This window comes from Heptranchias perlo, chromosome 13 (assembly GCF_035084215.1).
Source record: "Heptranchias perlo isolate sHepPer1 chromosome 13, sHepPer1.hap1, whole genome shotgun sequence".
NCBI lineage: Eukaryota > Metazoa > Chordata > Chondrichthyes > Hexanchiformes > Hexanchidae > Heptranchias > Heptranchias perlo.
Window position 1 is genome coordinate 61,610,830 of NC_090337.1, and position 16,405 is coordinate 61,627,234.

The 16,405-nt window shown below is 45.0% G+C and overlaps 1 pseudogene; it reads left to right on the forward strand.

The window, feature by feature from the left end:
- Positions 1-2,743: 2,743 nt before the first annotated feature.
- Positions 2,744-13,088, forward strand: LOC137331164 (E3 ubiquitin/ISG15 ligase TRIM25-like; annotated as a pseudogene).
- The last annotated feature ends 3,317 nt before the right edge of the window (positions 13,089-16,405 follow it).

Here is a 16,405-nt window from a genome sequence, read left to right on the forward strand (position 1 = left end):
GGGATGTCTTACTGCAGTTATACAGGTTCTTGGCGAGACGACACCTGGAGTATTGTGTGCAGTTTTGGTCTCCTTACCTAAGAAAGGGTATACTTGCCATAGAGGGAGTGCAGCGAAGGTTCACCAGACTGATTCTTGGGATGGCAGGACTGTCGAATGCGGAGAGATTGTGTCAACTCGGTCTATATGCACTCGAGTTTAGAAGAATGTAAGATTCTCAAAATTCACAGATCCCCCAAAACTCAGAGAAAAGCCCTAAAGAAAAGGACTTTGGACTCTTTTCTAACCATTTCAGGGTGATGAAATATTGGGCCTAACAGAGGGTGATTCAAGGTCAAAAACCAAGATTTGGTGTTTTAAAAAAAGGCATGTTTAGGCTTGTAAAGGAAAAGGCTGCAACAGGAGTTGGGATCAATGTCTGTAATAGACGGTTTGAGTATTGGTGTTAATCAAACTGTCTGGGGAACTGTGTGACCTCACTCAGCCCCTACCAGACATTTACATTTGGACAATAGACCCACGGAAGAGCAGTCCCCACCCAAATTACAGGACCCATCCAAAACATGCATAAAACAAATCCAATCACCCCACTCCATAGAAATCTCAGGCCCAGTCAGGAAACTCGAAACCTGAGCACAATGACTACAATCAAGCAAGAGCTCAACAACTCATGAAACCATCCCGAAACCACTTCACACATTTGATAAACAAGTTATTCTTAACGAGCCAGCCAAAATCTTACAATAAACCGGGTCAGATTTGGCACGCAGATAAGGAGGCATCAATTAGTATAATTGAAGGCTCATTTCCTCAAGAAGTTCAGTTTCAGACAGGAGTTCGACAGCTCGGGAGATAACAGTTCAACAAGGCAAGGGGGCGACAGAAAGACGTTCTACAGAGAAGGTCAGCAGCTCTAGAAGTAGGCCGACACACAAGAAGAAACCAGAGCAACAACCCCAGTGACCATCAGACACCTCGCAGCAACAAGGGCCTTACGAAACAACCAACCGAATATTACCACTAACCAACCGGGTAATATTGGGCCACCGCGACCAAAGAAAACCAACTCAGGAGAAAACCGAAGATCTGCAAAGTTTCCACTCTACAATCTATTCCTGACTTACCCCTGGGTGAGTTTCTACTTAAAAGACTTTAAATCCTATCACTTTACGAAGTAAAGTGGGTACTCACCCGATTGATCCAATACACACCCTACCGCATCAGTGGACTCGCGAAAACTGACCAGCTACTCAGTTGAAGTCCTCTACCACGTCCGGGGTACGGCAGACATCAACCAACACATACAGTGAACTCCGAAATCGCGAACCAGCTCAACTGTCAAGGATTCGTTTGGTGAGCATTATCTCTGGTCCTTTAGAGCCCAACTTAGCTAGTATAGTGGGATTGGGAGGGGTGAGGTATCTTTCTACTGTAATTTCCCTCGTGTGTACCGAAGTGTTCCTCATTTTATTAGAGTGTTAAGATTGTTGTGTTGTATTTCCTCTCTTGAATAAAGATCAAAGTTTCTTGCACCAAAACCAGTTGTCTGCTGCACTTTGTCACAACCCCCAAATAAGTCCAAGGTCTGGAACCCAGGGAGTGGGAGCGATTCGGACCGCTCAGAAGTCAGAGGTGAAGCTGACACACACCACCACCCCCTACAAGAATGAGAGGGGATCTCATTGAAACGTATATAATTCTGACAGGGCCAGGCAGACTGGATGCAGGGAGGATGTTTCCCCTGGCTGGGGGGTCCTGAACGAGGGGTCACAGTCTCAGGATACGGGGTAGGACATTTAGGACTGAGATGAGGAGAAATTTCTTCACTCAGAGGGTGGTGAACCTGTGGAATTCTCTACCACAGAAGGCTGTGGAGGCCAAGTCGCTGAATATATTTATGAGATAGATAGATTTCTAGACACAAAAGGCATCAAGGGGTATGGGGAGAGAGCGGGAATATGGCATTGAGATAGAGGATCAGCCATGGTCATATTAAATGGTGGAGCAGCTCAAAGGGCTGAATGGCCTATCCCAGCTCCTATTTTCTATGTTTAGTATAACTTGCTTACTTTTGTAATCAACAGCCCCGATACTCACGGGGAAGGTGCCGGGGACCGTGATTGCGAGGGGGAAGCCGGGGACGCGGATGTCCTGCTGAATTTAATGGCAGGACCTCATTATCATTTTTTTATTCCATTTCCCGCCCGGCTGGCGGCCAGATTGACAGGCTGGTCGGCTGCCAGGCAGGAAGGCCACAGCCGGTGACTGTTGGTGACGGTCCCTGAAATCAGGAAAGATTGGGGCTTGGTGTTGTGGGGGGGATGAGGGGAGGGGTCAGAGCCCGGCAATCGGGACGGATGGAGGGACAGATCCGCCGATTGCAGGGCAGGCGGCTCGAGATTGGGTCTTGGTGAGGAGGGTCGGATCAAGGCAATCGAGAGGGAGGGAAGGAAAGATTAGGGGTTGGATGGGAGGGGTGGGGAGAAGGGGTTGGCCGATCGTCGCTGCGAGGAGAGACCGTGATTGGCAGATTGTTTTGCTTGAGGGGTCGGGGGAAGCATTCCTGCTCCTCCTGGCTTACAAGGAGTCCTCTAAAAAGCACTCACCTTCTTGAGCCGGCCGCTCCAGTTGACTGTCGGGTTTCCCGAGCCATGTAGCACTGTGGATGACTGATTTAAATATTATAATGAAGTGTCCCGCCTCTCCATGATGGGACAAAGGCACGCTACACACCGTCGTGAAAATGGCAACGGGTGAGTATCCGATGGGTTGGGGTCGCATTTCACAATTTTCAATTTTTAACCCCCCCCGACCCTCTCCCACACCTCATGGGGTGTTAATATCGACCCCTATGCCTCTGTTGATAAAGCCAAGGATCACATATGCTTTTTAAGCAGCCTTCTCAACTTGTCCTGCGACCTTCAAAGATTTGTTTACGTGAACCCCCAGGTCTCTCTGTTCCTGGAACTGCTTTAAAATTGTACCATTCACTTTATATTGCCTCTCCTCATTCTGTCCTACCAAAATGCATCACCTCGGCGGAGAAAATCTGGAAAATTCCTCTCCGATCCTTCTAGGCGATCGAAAATAGCCCAGGAGACCACATGGACCATTACTTGGATTCATTGGTACATATCTCTTGTATGATTATATGTAGGTTAATTTCTTCAAGACTGCTTGCGAACACCTTTTTGAGATAGGAGGATGTTTCCTGGTGTTGATGCCATTAACAGGCTTTGTTTCATTAATCCCGATGCAGCATTTGTGGAATTGCCAGGATTGGAATTACAGTCCGCTCCAAAATAGCAAAAAACGCACAGAATCGGATGTCGAAGATCACAATTTTGAAGGGTGTTATATTCCCCAAACCCTCGATAACAAATCTCATGCCTTCCATTCGCATCCCCATTCAGTTAATTACTAAACCTGTCACTGCTCCATTCTGCACTTTTATCATATTGCAATAAAAGTGAACAAAATCATAATTCCACCTCCAGCTTAAATTAGGACAAGTTCACAATCCACTGCTTTCAATCCACTTTATCTTCATTCAAGACTATTTTTGAGCCTTTAGCGAGGCTCGATCAGCATTTAACCTGCTATTTATTAGCATTACTAGTCTGACACATTCACTCGTCTGTGGTTAAGTGAATGCGCCTGAATCTTGATTTGTTGGTGACCCACCCTGTTACACTTTGCTGCGTAAATACTTTCACTTCCAGATTCATTTCCTTTCACTCGATCCTTGTCCCAGGATGTGGTTCCCTGCAGCTACTGCACCAAGAAGCAGCGTCCTGCTGTTAAAACCTGCCTGAAATGTAAAATATCGATGTGCTCCATGCACCTCAAACCACATCAAGTAAACATGGCATTTAAAAGCTGCCCTCTCGTGGATCCCATTGTCAATGTGGCTGGTGAAAAATGCACAGAGCACCAAGAGCTTCTGAAGGTTTACTGTAAGGACGATGAGGTCTGCGTCTGCAGTCTCTGTGCTTTAGTAGGACACCACAAGGGCCACAACTTAATCAGCATCAATGAAGCAGTGAAGGAGCTGAAGGTATGTGTGCATTCGTGAAAATGTATCTGAGTTTAATTCAATATATAAAGTGCAGCAACTCGGAATGACTCTATCTCTGCTGCTCCCCATTAGAATAATTTGGAAAATCACAGAGAGAAGCTGAGGATTAACACCATCACTGTGCAAGGAACTCTGGAAAATCTTCAGAAAGAAAAAGAAAATACTTTGGTGAGTTTGAAATCTGCAGCATGAAATAAGCTTCTGTAAAATTACTGAATTCTTTACATAACTAACATCCACATTGCAATGTGGACCCTTACTGTGAATCAATTGGATTTCCTGAATACAAAAGGATTCCACTTCCTCTGTGTTCAAATGGTCACTGACCAGCTACAATTAATTTTCTATGCCAATGCCAAATTTGCAGGGAGATGTCATGACGTTTTTGTCATGATGCAGTATTGCCTCCCAGAACCACTCCAGAGACTTGAGCACATAATCTAGGCTGACATTCCAGTGCAGTACTGAGGGAGCATTGCACTGTCGGCAGTACCGTCTTTCGGATGATACAATAAACCGAGGCCCAATCTGCCCTCTCAGGTGGAAGTAAAAGATCCCATGGCACTATTTTGAAGAAGATTAGGGGAGTTCTCCCTGGTGTCCTGGCCAATATTTATCCCTCAAGCAACATCATTAAAACAGATTATCTGGTCATTATCTTATTGCTGTTTGTGGGACCTGCCGTGTTTATGAAGTATGACTTGTTTTCCTGATGGTCTGGTACGAGTTGGTTGCCTGGCTTTAAGCTCTATCTGTACACATGGTACTGTCCTGTAGTTTATGTCGACTTTGGACTAATTAGGTTAATAAAGTTATGGTGTTGAGATTCCTCGGACCTACGTGGTGAAAACACATGCATTCTGCCAACAAATCACATTTGTTATAGAGAGAGAGATCATCGTGCTTGGGAAAAATTGGAGGGGGGGACGTGGATGACATCAGGAGGGGGGTGAGTCAGCTAGCAATGGAGATTGGTGGGGGGGTGTCCCAGCATCGGGGGAGGGGGGGTCTGCCATCAAGTGGGGTCAGCCAGCAGCAGGGATCGGTGCGGAGAGTCAGCCAGCAACGACATCGGGGGGTCCAGCCAACAACGGAGATCGGGGGGGAGGGGGTCCATTGGGGGGGCGGGGGTTCCCCATTGTGGGGAAGGGTTCGGATGATCGAGGGGGCCCTGTCGGCCAGGTGAGCTTGTTGGGCCTATGAAGCACTCCTGTTCCTCCGGACCCACAAGCAGTGCAATAAAGGCACTCACCTCAGAGATCCGGCCCTTCCTGCCTGCTTTCACCTGACGTGATTTGGAAGCCTGAACAGTTAAGGTTAAATTCATTTTATCATTCCTATACCCAAAATATTAAGTACCTCAAGTACTTAAGATACCAATGAGACACATTGACCTTTTAAGTATCAGCCCGCTGGCTTTAATTGAGGGTGGGACTTCCTGTAGTCTGCGATCCACACGCAGACAAACCTGCCTGAGTTAAAGCCGGAAGTGGGCGAGTTGGAGCTGGGATGTGGCACCGCTCCAAAAAGCTATTATTTTAAGCTCCCACCTACCCCCAACCAACCCATTCTTAGGAGTTAAAATCTATCCCCTTTGTGTCACAAGAGGTGGTTGCCTACTAGTTTGGAACAAGAGCCTCTTGGGACTTAGGTGACCCACTTCTCAAGACAGCTGAATCCCGAGCAGGACCTGGTTAAGCTTGCAACTCTAGCGCAACCACCTGGGCAGCATGCCGCTGCCTCCCATGTGCTCTTTGAGTTGGCCTCTAAGGGTCCAGACCAGAGGGAAACCATTTACACAGCCTCCTTTGGAGAACAGCTAAGTCCTCATCCAATCCCCACTCCTCCAGCTCCCTTGGGCTCTTTGAATCACCCAGTGCAAAATTCTCATTCCCACTCTCTTCATTCTCTGGCTGAAAGTCTCTGAGCTGTTGTGTGGGATAGAGAGGTGAGTGACACAGGGGTGAAATCAGTCTGAAGGAGGCAGGGGCATGTGGGGGCTGGATCATTTTCCATATCATAATCATTGTAGTCTACTAATGTATTGTTAATTTCTTCCTCCTTACCTCACCTTCCCCATCCCCCCCCCACCTCCATTTCTGTGATAGATCAGTGAAAGAATAGGAAATGAGATAAGAATGGGCATGCAGCACCCAGAAAGAGTGATGACATAGAGACATCTCTGGAGCTTTATATCAGCTGGATGCTTTAAAGGGCTGCAGCAGGTGCCAGTACTGCTTCACATCCATTGACCAGAAGCTGGCACCAGCCCTCTGACTGCAACTACTTCCGCAGCCTGGATAAAGCACCTCCACAAAAGCTCCATAGACTGTTATTAAGCTGCTTACCCTTATATGACCTCTTGTCCTCCAGATCCAATTATGCCAGCTCCCTCCCCCCACCCCACCCCTCCCGTCCTGTGCACTTATTGTCCATAGGCAGCTAATGCTGGCTATTCCCTCGATGACCTCGCTTCTATCTCACCCATGCAGTCAAAGACCCCTATAACATTCACCCATCCCTGCGATACCCCTCTGGGCATAATCACACCTCCCCCATTCTACCCATATTAAAGCTAGTTCCCAGAATAGGTTATTGTACCAATGATCTTCAAGTTTACTCCTGATAATATTTTACACGGAATGGAAGTAAAAAGGGAGAGAGTAGCAAAAGTAAACTTTGGTCCCTTAGAGGCTGAGACACGAGAAATTATAATGGGGAATCAGGAAATGGCAGATGCGTTAAACAAATATTTTGTATCTGTCTTCACAGTAGAAGGCACAAAAAGCATACCAAAAATAGTGGGGAACGAAGGGGCTAATGAGAGTGAGGAACTTAAATCAATTAATATCAATAGAGAAAAAGTACTGGACAATCTAATGGGACAAAAAGCCAACAAATCCCCTGGACCTGATGGCCTACATCTTTGGGTTCTAAAAGAAGTGGCTGCAGAAATAGCGGATGCATTGGTTATGATCTTCAAAATTCCCTAGATTCTGGAACAGTCCCAGTGGATTGGAAGGTACCAAATGATACCCCACTGTTCAAGAAGAGAGGGAGAGAGAAAACAAGGAACTACAGGCCAGTTAACCTGACATCGGTCGTCGGGAAAATGTTGGAATCCATTAGTAAGGAAGTGGTAACAGGGCACTTAGAAAATCATAATATAATTAGGCAGAGTCAACACGATTTTATGAAAGGGAAATCGTGTTTGACAAATTTATTAGAGTTTTTTGAGGCTGTAACTGGCAGGGTAGATAAAGGGGAACCAGTGGATGTCGTATATTTGGATTTTCAAAAGGCGTGCCACATAAAAGGTTGTTACACAAGGTAAGGGCTCATAGGGTTGGGGTAATATATTAGCATGGATAGAGGATTGGTCAAAGGACAGAAAACAGAGAGTTGGGATAAACGGATCATTCTCAGGTTGGCAAGCTGTAACAAGTGGAGTGCTGCAAGGATTGGTGCTTGGGCCTCAGCTATTTACAATCTATATTAATGACTTAGATGAAGGGACCGAGTGTAATGTAGCCAAGTTTGCTGACAATACAAAGCTAGGTGGGAAAGTAAGCTGTGAGGAGGACACAAAGTCTGCAAAGGGATATAGACGGAATAAGTGAGTGGGCAAGAAGATGGCAGATGGAGTATAATGTGGGGAAATGTGAGGTTATTCACTTTGGTAGGAAGAATAGAAAAACAGAATATTTTTTAAATGGTGAGAAACTTTCAAATGTTGGTGTTCAGATAGATTTGGGTGTCCTCATACAAGAAACACAAAAAGTTAGTATGCAGTTACAGCAGGCAATTAGGAAAGAAAATGGCATGTTGGCCTTTATTGCAAGGGGGTTGGAGTACAAGACTAAGGAAGTCTTACTAAAGTTGTACCTGGAGTACTGCGTACAGTTTTGGTCTCCTTTTCTAAGGAACAATACACTTGCCTTGGAGGCGGTACAACAAAGGTTCACTGGATTAATTCCTGGGATGAGAGGGTTGTCCGTGAGGAGAGGTTGAGTATAATGGGCCTATTCTCTCTGGAGTTTAGAAGAATGAGAGGTGATCTCATTGAAACATATACGATTCTGAGGGGGCTTGACAGGGTAGATGCTGAGAGATTGTTTCCCCTGGCTAGAGAGTCTAGAACTAGAGGGCATAATCGCAGGATAAGGGGTCGGCCATTTAAGACTGAGATGAGGAGGAATTTCTTCATGCAGAGGGTTGTGAATCTTTGGAATTCTCTGCCCCAGAGGGCTGTGGATGCTGAGTCATTTAATATATTCAAGGCTGAGATGGATAGATTTTTGGACTCTAGGGGAATGAAGGGATATGGGGATTGGGCGGGAAAGTGGAGTTGAGGTCAAAGATCAGCCATAATCTGATTGACTGGCGGAGCAGGCTCGAGGGGCCGTATGGCCTATTCCTGCTGCTATTTCTTATGTTCTGATGTTCTTATGGAAGCAAGACTAATGGGCCCATAGTTTCCTGTGTCTGTTTTGTCATCCTATTTGAATATGGGCACCACATTAGCCTGTTTCCAATCTACTGTTACTTCTTCAGGGTGTAATGAGTCTTTCATAATGGTTGTCAGAGCCTCACAGATCTCCTCTCTAGTCTCTTTCACAATTCTGGGATAAATACCACCTGCCCCTGGGGATTCATTTGTATTGAGTCCATTTAGTCCATCTCATTTATAACCAAGTCACTGATTTTATTTGGGATATCTTTGTCTGGAGAGGGCATGTTGCTCATGTTCTTCCCTTGTGAATAGTTGAAGTATTTTCAGAATATTTTCTATTTTCTGCTCATCCTCAGCTTTGATGATTTTTGTCCCTGTTTTCAGGTAGGAACGGGGCAGCAGCTCTCCAAATTCAACAACTACAACAACTTGCATTTATATAGTGTCCTTAACATAGAGAAATGTCCCAAGCCACTTTACACAGGTGTAAGGAAAAAATGGACACCGAGTCAAAGGAGGAAATATTAGGAGGGAAGACCAAAACCTTAGTCAAAGAGGGGCTACAAAATACTTTACTGAATGAAATGTAGTTTGATGCGGTAGGCTCACGCCCATGAGAACTTGGGCTGAAGCTGCCCCAAATTATATTTCATGTTGAACTCTTACAGTGGGCAGGGAAAGAAGACCATCAGCCCATCAGTCTGGGCTGGATTGGAAAGTTCTCGAGGTGACAGGACAGTGTCTAACCCTGTCGGTCTCACCGCAGACGATCCATTCTTTGAATCCTCCATTGGCTGTGCTTTCTCTCCATTTAATGACACAACCGCAGTGATGGGATATATCTAATGAAGATAGTGTGGTGTGTGTAGACTGACAGGATCTGTACTGTATATATTACTAAAACTTTCCTTCTGAAGGAGATGATGAAGAAAACAAAAAGAAGCATTGAGGAGAAGTACAAAGCTCGCAGGCAGCAGATTGAAGATGAAGAGAATAAAGCTTTAAAACAGCTGAACAGAGAGCAGAGCCGTGTGACAGCAGTGATTGTTGCCAGAATTCTCAAGCTGCGGAATAAAGTGAACGGGTTTAAGAAATCTTTGACTGATCTAAGTGATCTTTCAATGAATGAGGGTGTCCCGTTTATACAGGTAATAGACTGCTTCTACCGGCAATGGGCTGCTTCGACCGGCAATGGGCTGCTTTGAGCGTCATTGGCAAGCATCGGCCAGCAGTAGTTTTGTGGAACGAGGAGACAACAAAAATTTGTGGGCCTGTTCTAGAGCGGCCTCCGACAGTCCCTTTAAAGGACCGCTTGTTAGGCTGCTCACCACCTGGAACAAATGGTTGGGAAGGTTCCTACAACTGGCGTAGGATCCTGGTTCTCTTATCTAATCCGCTTCCCGCCGGAAACAGGAGGGTGTGCTGCTCGCCCATTTACAGGCCCACCTGAAAATTGCATCGAGCAAGCCTTGGGCATCCCTGGGGCAGCTGAGATTCCCAATCTCCAAATTTTTAAAAATCAAAAGCCTTCTGAAAATTTCCATATACAACTCTATGATTCCCTCAAAAAAATATCCAATTAACTTGGGCATGCATGATGTGTCCTCTATAATGGTTTTTCTATAACACTACTAAATCTCATTCTCTGGTGCACATTCTGCGTATTCTATCTGACCCCAGTTTTCTCGTTTGTTTTATTACAGAGATTTCAGTCAATTACAGCCGGGTAAGTGAAAACCAGCTTCATATCATTCAGTTGACAGTATGTGAAAAGTTTGTCAAACACTGGACAACTGGGCGAAGACTTTCCACCCAACAGCTGCTCAATGTTCCAGTAGAACAGGGGTAGGTGGGAGGGGATACGCTCCACTACATTGCTGTTTCTTTGTGCCACCCCTCCATTGAACAGTGCCCGGGCTTGGTGGTGGACATATATAATGGTGGGCTTATTGTAATTAAAGGCAATTGAGAGACATATACCCTCCCACATATTTCCCAGAATTCACATCATTGGAGCACTGGATGCTAGAGGCACCTTTTAGGTCCAGGCACCATAGTTCAAAGGTCAACGAAGGAGTCCCTAAGTGTATTTCCCACCGAGGCTCTGTGTATTCCCTCTCGGACCACAGCTGTGCACTGGCTCCAGGAGGTAGGTGTAAAGTTTTTTTTAAAATGAATTTCCATTTCACCGACAGCTGCCTTATGCTGCGATAGGCCACCTGCCTCAGCAAAAAAATCCCACCCCTCAGTTCAATGGGACCCCCTGCTGGAGACAGTGGGGACCACCTGTATTCAAATAACCTCAAGGCTGGAGCTTCGGCCCAGAGTCGGGAGCAATTCCATGGCGGCCAAAAGTCTCCCTTCGCTGGAGATGTGCCCCAGTCAACGGGGCCATAAAGTCTATGTCACCTTCTCCATTTTTATAAAATTCCCACAGAATGCAGCACTGGCTCAGTTCCAGAGATAGACGCTTGTTTTAATCTGATTTCTGGGTTTATCCTCCATCACTATTGTACATTCCAGACCTCTCTGCACGAACTGGAGCACAGCTGAGCACACCTGTAAATCTGTGCACACTGATTCAAAAAGTTACCGTACTGTACCTCTAAAAATAAACTCATGGATCAAATATCAGAGTTACACTGAAGTTACTGTGGGACCAGACCCAGACCCAGATCCCAAGGTTAAATCTACATGTCATATCTAAGCTTTCTGTGATCCCTGCAATCTATATTATTCCTCTAGAATGAACAATTTGCTTAAACCTTTAGATAAACCAAAAATTGCCGAGCTGTTAAAGTATCCTGTGGAGCAGGAGAAAGTGCAGAGGGACCGAGGAGAGATGATCAGACTCTGTAAGTAACCCCCATGAATAGCCTATGAGCAAATGACTACCTTCCACCAAGTGCATTTTTCCTAAACTTCTGTGAATACACTTTGCATCAAATCCCCACCTTTTAAAAATAATGCTTTTTTCCAAATACTTCCTGTGGAAAAATGGTCAAAAAATTCCAATGTGTGACAGGCGCATCCCCGATTAAGTGCCAGGATGCGTCTACCCAGAACCCATAGCGCTGATCCCACCAAAATTCATTTATGTTAAATTTTTCGCCATTTCCACCACCTCCAACATGATCTCACCGTCAAACACACCTTTCCCTCCCCTCCCTTCTTGCATTCCGAAGAGACCATTCCCTCCGCAACATCCTGCTTCACTCCTCCATCACCCCTACAACCTGCTCTCCTTCCCCTGGCAGCTTCCCATAGAAAAGCAGGAGATGCAACACCTGTTCATTGACCTCCTCGCACACCACTGTCCAGGCCCCCAAATACTCCTTCCAGGTGTGACAGCAATTTACATGTATTTGCTCCAACCTAGTAAACTGTATCCACTGCTCACAGTGTGGTCTCCTCTACATCAGGGAGACCAACACAGATTAGGTGATCGCTTTGCTGAGCAGCCTCTGTTCTGTCCATCTGTGCAGCCCTGAGCTCCCTGTCACTCGTCACTTTAATTCCGTGCCCTGCTCCTACTCTGATGTCTCTGTTTTTGTCTTTGCTCCAATGAAGCTCAACACAGCTGAAGGAACAGCACCTCATCTTTCAGCACAATACACTGTACACACAGGGTTCAACATGGCAGCTGTACATATTCATGTTAAAACACTTGGAAACAGATTGCTGTAACATGGAAAGGCAGCTGCCATATTTAAAACCCTCGGTCACCTTGCCAGGAGTGAGTGACAGTGATTTACTCTGCTGTCTCCCACTGTATTTAAAACCCTCGGTCACTCTGACAGGATTCAGTGACAGTGATTTAATTTGATGTCTCTTTCATTCACAGATGGACAGACACTGACTCTGGATCCAGACACAGCCATACCCAGACAGTCCAGACAGATTTGACAGCAAGGGACAGGTCCTCTGCTCTGCAGGAGTGAGCTACGGCTGCTCCTATTGGGAGGTGAAGCCCAGAGTAAACGTGGGATGGAAGGTCGGAATCTGTTACAGGAGCATCAACCGGAAAGGACGGGGTAATGAATGTTCACTGGGACAGAATGATAAATCCTGGTGTGTTCAAACAGGGATGTTCTCATTTACAGCCTTGCATAATCGTAGTAAAACTAAACTAACTGGAGAGTGCCCCACCACAGTGGGAGTGTTTGTGGATTTTGATTGTGGAATAATATTTTACAGTGTGTCAGGCAACAGTCTAACCCTCTTGCACACTTTCCACCAAACATTCACTGAGCTTCTTTATCCAGTGCTGGAGATTGCTAGTGGTACAGTGCTGACCATGTTGGCAATGGAGTATCACTAATATCTCACAACAATATTTTCACCTCAGGACTCAGTCCAATTAGGATCTTAGTCGAGTAGTCCCTCCCTTCATTGCACAGTTCCACAATCCCAAGCTAAAATCTTCATCAATCATCCCTCCCCCACCTTGCTCCTGATTATCAATGAGCTGAACTCACTCCAATATTGAACAGCTGACCTTAATATTGCTTTAATTTAAGTTTTTCAATCAACGATTGATCCTGATGTTTCCAAGCACTGCCATTAACAGTAAATATAAATTTAAACTTTTACTGATTGGATATCCCTTTTCTAGTCTGCTAGAATACTGGCTGGTACCTGAAACAAGGGCAGGTCATTCTGGTTCCATCGGAACAGTCCCTAAGGCTAGCTGCACAGCAACAGAGCAGGTGCTGTGGAACCAGAACATCTGGCCAGCAGCCATACAGCTAGGTCTGTGCTGCCTCCTTGCAAAACTCTATTTTCCTGCAGGTGCATCAGCCTAAGGTGGTCTCAACAATACAGAGCCATAGCTTCACTGAAATATAATGCATTACAATGAAGTCCTGTTGCTTGCCATCTGCTTAGGCCAGATTGGGCTGGGTGCCCATTTCTCCCATGTGGAGTGAGCCTCATGTGAAGCTCCAGGAACGGTAGAGTCAGTGGGAGTAATTTGGACTTTGGGCGAAAGTGTAAAACAGGCTATATTGAATCAGTCGCCCATTATACATCTCTCCCCATTATCAGTTCCATTGAAGTCAATGGAAATTGGGAAAGATGCATCACGGGTGGCTGATCGAATATCTCCTGCTTTACACCATCGCCCAAACTCAAAATAACCCCTGGTCACTTCTTTGCCCTTTTAGTTTTGCAGTACATTTTTAGCACAGGCTTCTGTTGTTAATTTTTGTTGGAATTCTTCATGGTGAGAAAATTTCATCTCAAATTCCAAAGAAGATTTTTTCTTCTTAATGTTTATGTGAAACCTTTACTAACAAATATTGTGCATTAATTCACCCAAAAGCTGACTGTAACTGAAGCCTTCACAAGACTTTAGTAGAACGGGAAGAGCTGGAGGGGAAAAAGGGAATATGATAAAGGAGCTGTTACAATATGAACTTTTAATGTGAGCTCAGGGACTAGTAAGGCATCTAAGTGAAGGGTCCCCCTTTGTCAGCAAAGTCAAACTATTTATTAGTGAAGGTTGAGGTTGCTTTTGAAACAAGCCAATCAAAATATTCCATGGTTGTTGTAAAGATGAAGGAAGATAAAGGTCAAGAAGATTGTGAAGCACACGAGCCCGACTGTCTGCACATGCCCTTACTCTACCAATCATAGCAGGAGTCTCTACAGATCCATTGGCAATGACTATCTGGAACTGTCTTCTCAGATCCACAATTAGCAGAGGGTCAGCTAGAGATCACTGCCATCTGCTGCACGGACACCTACATCCAACCTGCACCACGGGGGATGGGGATGGCACTGCCAGCAACAGTACAGTTAATCCACACCCCCCCACCCAATTGTTTTTGCTGCCAGCGATGTTGAACCACTGTCCTTTGGGCAGGTGAACCCATCTCATGAGATGCCATCCCCATTTCACTATCCATAAAACATGGTGCTGTACCAGTCTACCACTTGCCCATTAATCATATTTCCTGCCTCCCCTATTTACTTTCCAATCCAGCCCAGACAGATGGACTGATGGTCTTCTTTCCCTGCCCACTGTAAGAGTTCAACGTGATGTATGTATACATTTTAAGACTGACCTTCAGTAACAATCTGCCACAAATAGAAATGGTGCATTTGCAATTCAAAGCACCTCAGGTATGTTCGCTGAATTAGCCGCTTGAAACAAATATTGTTTTTCAATAAATTGCTGAGATTTTTAATACAAGGCCACAGTAAGTAACAAATTCAATGATTCAATTGCGGATTAAATTCCCTAATTAACTAGAAGCCATGCAAGTAGTGGGCCACATCTTGAAGGAAGCCTCTGGTAAATAGATGAGACAAGTGACAGGACATTCAAGAGGGAAGATTTTTGCTGTAGCCCCGCTGGAAGAATGGAATTAGGTAGAAGGACAACTCTCCAACGAGAAGAAAGAATTTGAACTGCCTCATGTTTACTTTTATTATTCTTCGTATAATTTGGAATGAATATGTTAGCAAATTGGAGATGATGGGCCATGTTCCACAGCTACGAACTCATTGATTTATTCTGTAACTTCTTAACTGATACTTTTGCAAAGCATGTGAATTTTATACTAACATTCTTCCTCTGATAGCAATTCTGATGCGGCTTGATTTATTCATTTTGTAAGACTGATTCCCCGATCGGACACTCCCAGCACAAAGTGTCACTCGCAGGCAGCACTGGTCATGCACTGTCCGATATTCCATCCAGTAATTTAAATGGACGGAAAATTAGTGGCTGCAGGATGGCAATTTCCCAGAGAGGTGCTCTCTGAAAGAGCCACGTGTTCACCAACAACACGCAGAGAATCAGGCTTTATATGTTATTGCTCAGTGTGAACTTATGGGGATTCTGTATTTGATCTTTTATGTAATCAGCTACGTTTTATTTACTCTGTATTTACTATGTTTACATTTATGTATTGTCTGTGTCATCGATGTGGAGATGATCATTTCAAGCATAGATCCTAATAACATCCCACATGAGGATCTGACCAAGACTGAGTCTTATACAAGAGGGGGGCATTGTAGAAAACCAGGGACATTCTGGACAAAATTAGAGGAAAGCTACTCTTTCTGGACATACTGCAGGCATTCTGGGAAAACTAAAAGGGTAAAATCTTGCATTCTGTAAAATCTGAGACACAAGACACACATACATTCAACTGTATTTAGGTAGTTCCAATTAAGATCCAGGTGCCAGTTCAACAAAGCCTGAGCAAAGCTGTAAACCAATGTATTACAGTCCTCAAACCGATAAAGTTCATGACTTTAGAAGAACTTGAAAAACCATGTTATCATTAAAATGCCTCACTTAATGTTATTTAAGTGCCAAACAGAGGAAAGGAGCGTAACCATAAGACCATAAGAGATAGGAGCAGGAGTAGGCCATTCGGCCCCTCGAGACTGCTCTGCCATTCAATGAGATCATGGCTGATCTGATTTTTACCTCAACTCCACTTTCCCGCCTTTTCCCCATATCCTTTGACTCCCTTGCTGATCAAAAATTTGTCTAACTCAGCCTTGAATGTATTCAATGACTCAGCCTCCTCAGCTTTTTGGGCTAAAGAATTCCAAAGATTCATGACCCTCTGGGAGAAGAAATTCCTCCTCATTTCTGTCTTAAATGGGAGACCCCTTATTCTGAGACTATGCCCCCTAGTTTTAGATTCCCCCATGAGTGGTAACATCCTCTCAGCATCTACCCTGTCGAATCCCCTCACAATCTTGTATGTTTCAATAAGATCTCCTCTCATTCTTCTAAACTCCAATGAGTATAGACCCAACCTGTTCAATCTTTCCTCATAAGACAACACTTCCATACCCGGAATCAACCGAGTGAACCTTGTCTGAACTGCCTCCAATGCAAGTATGTCCTT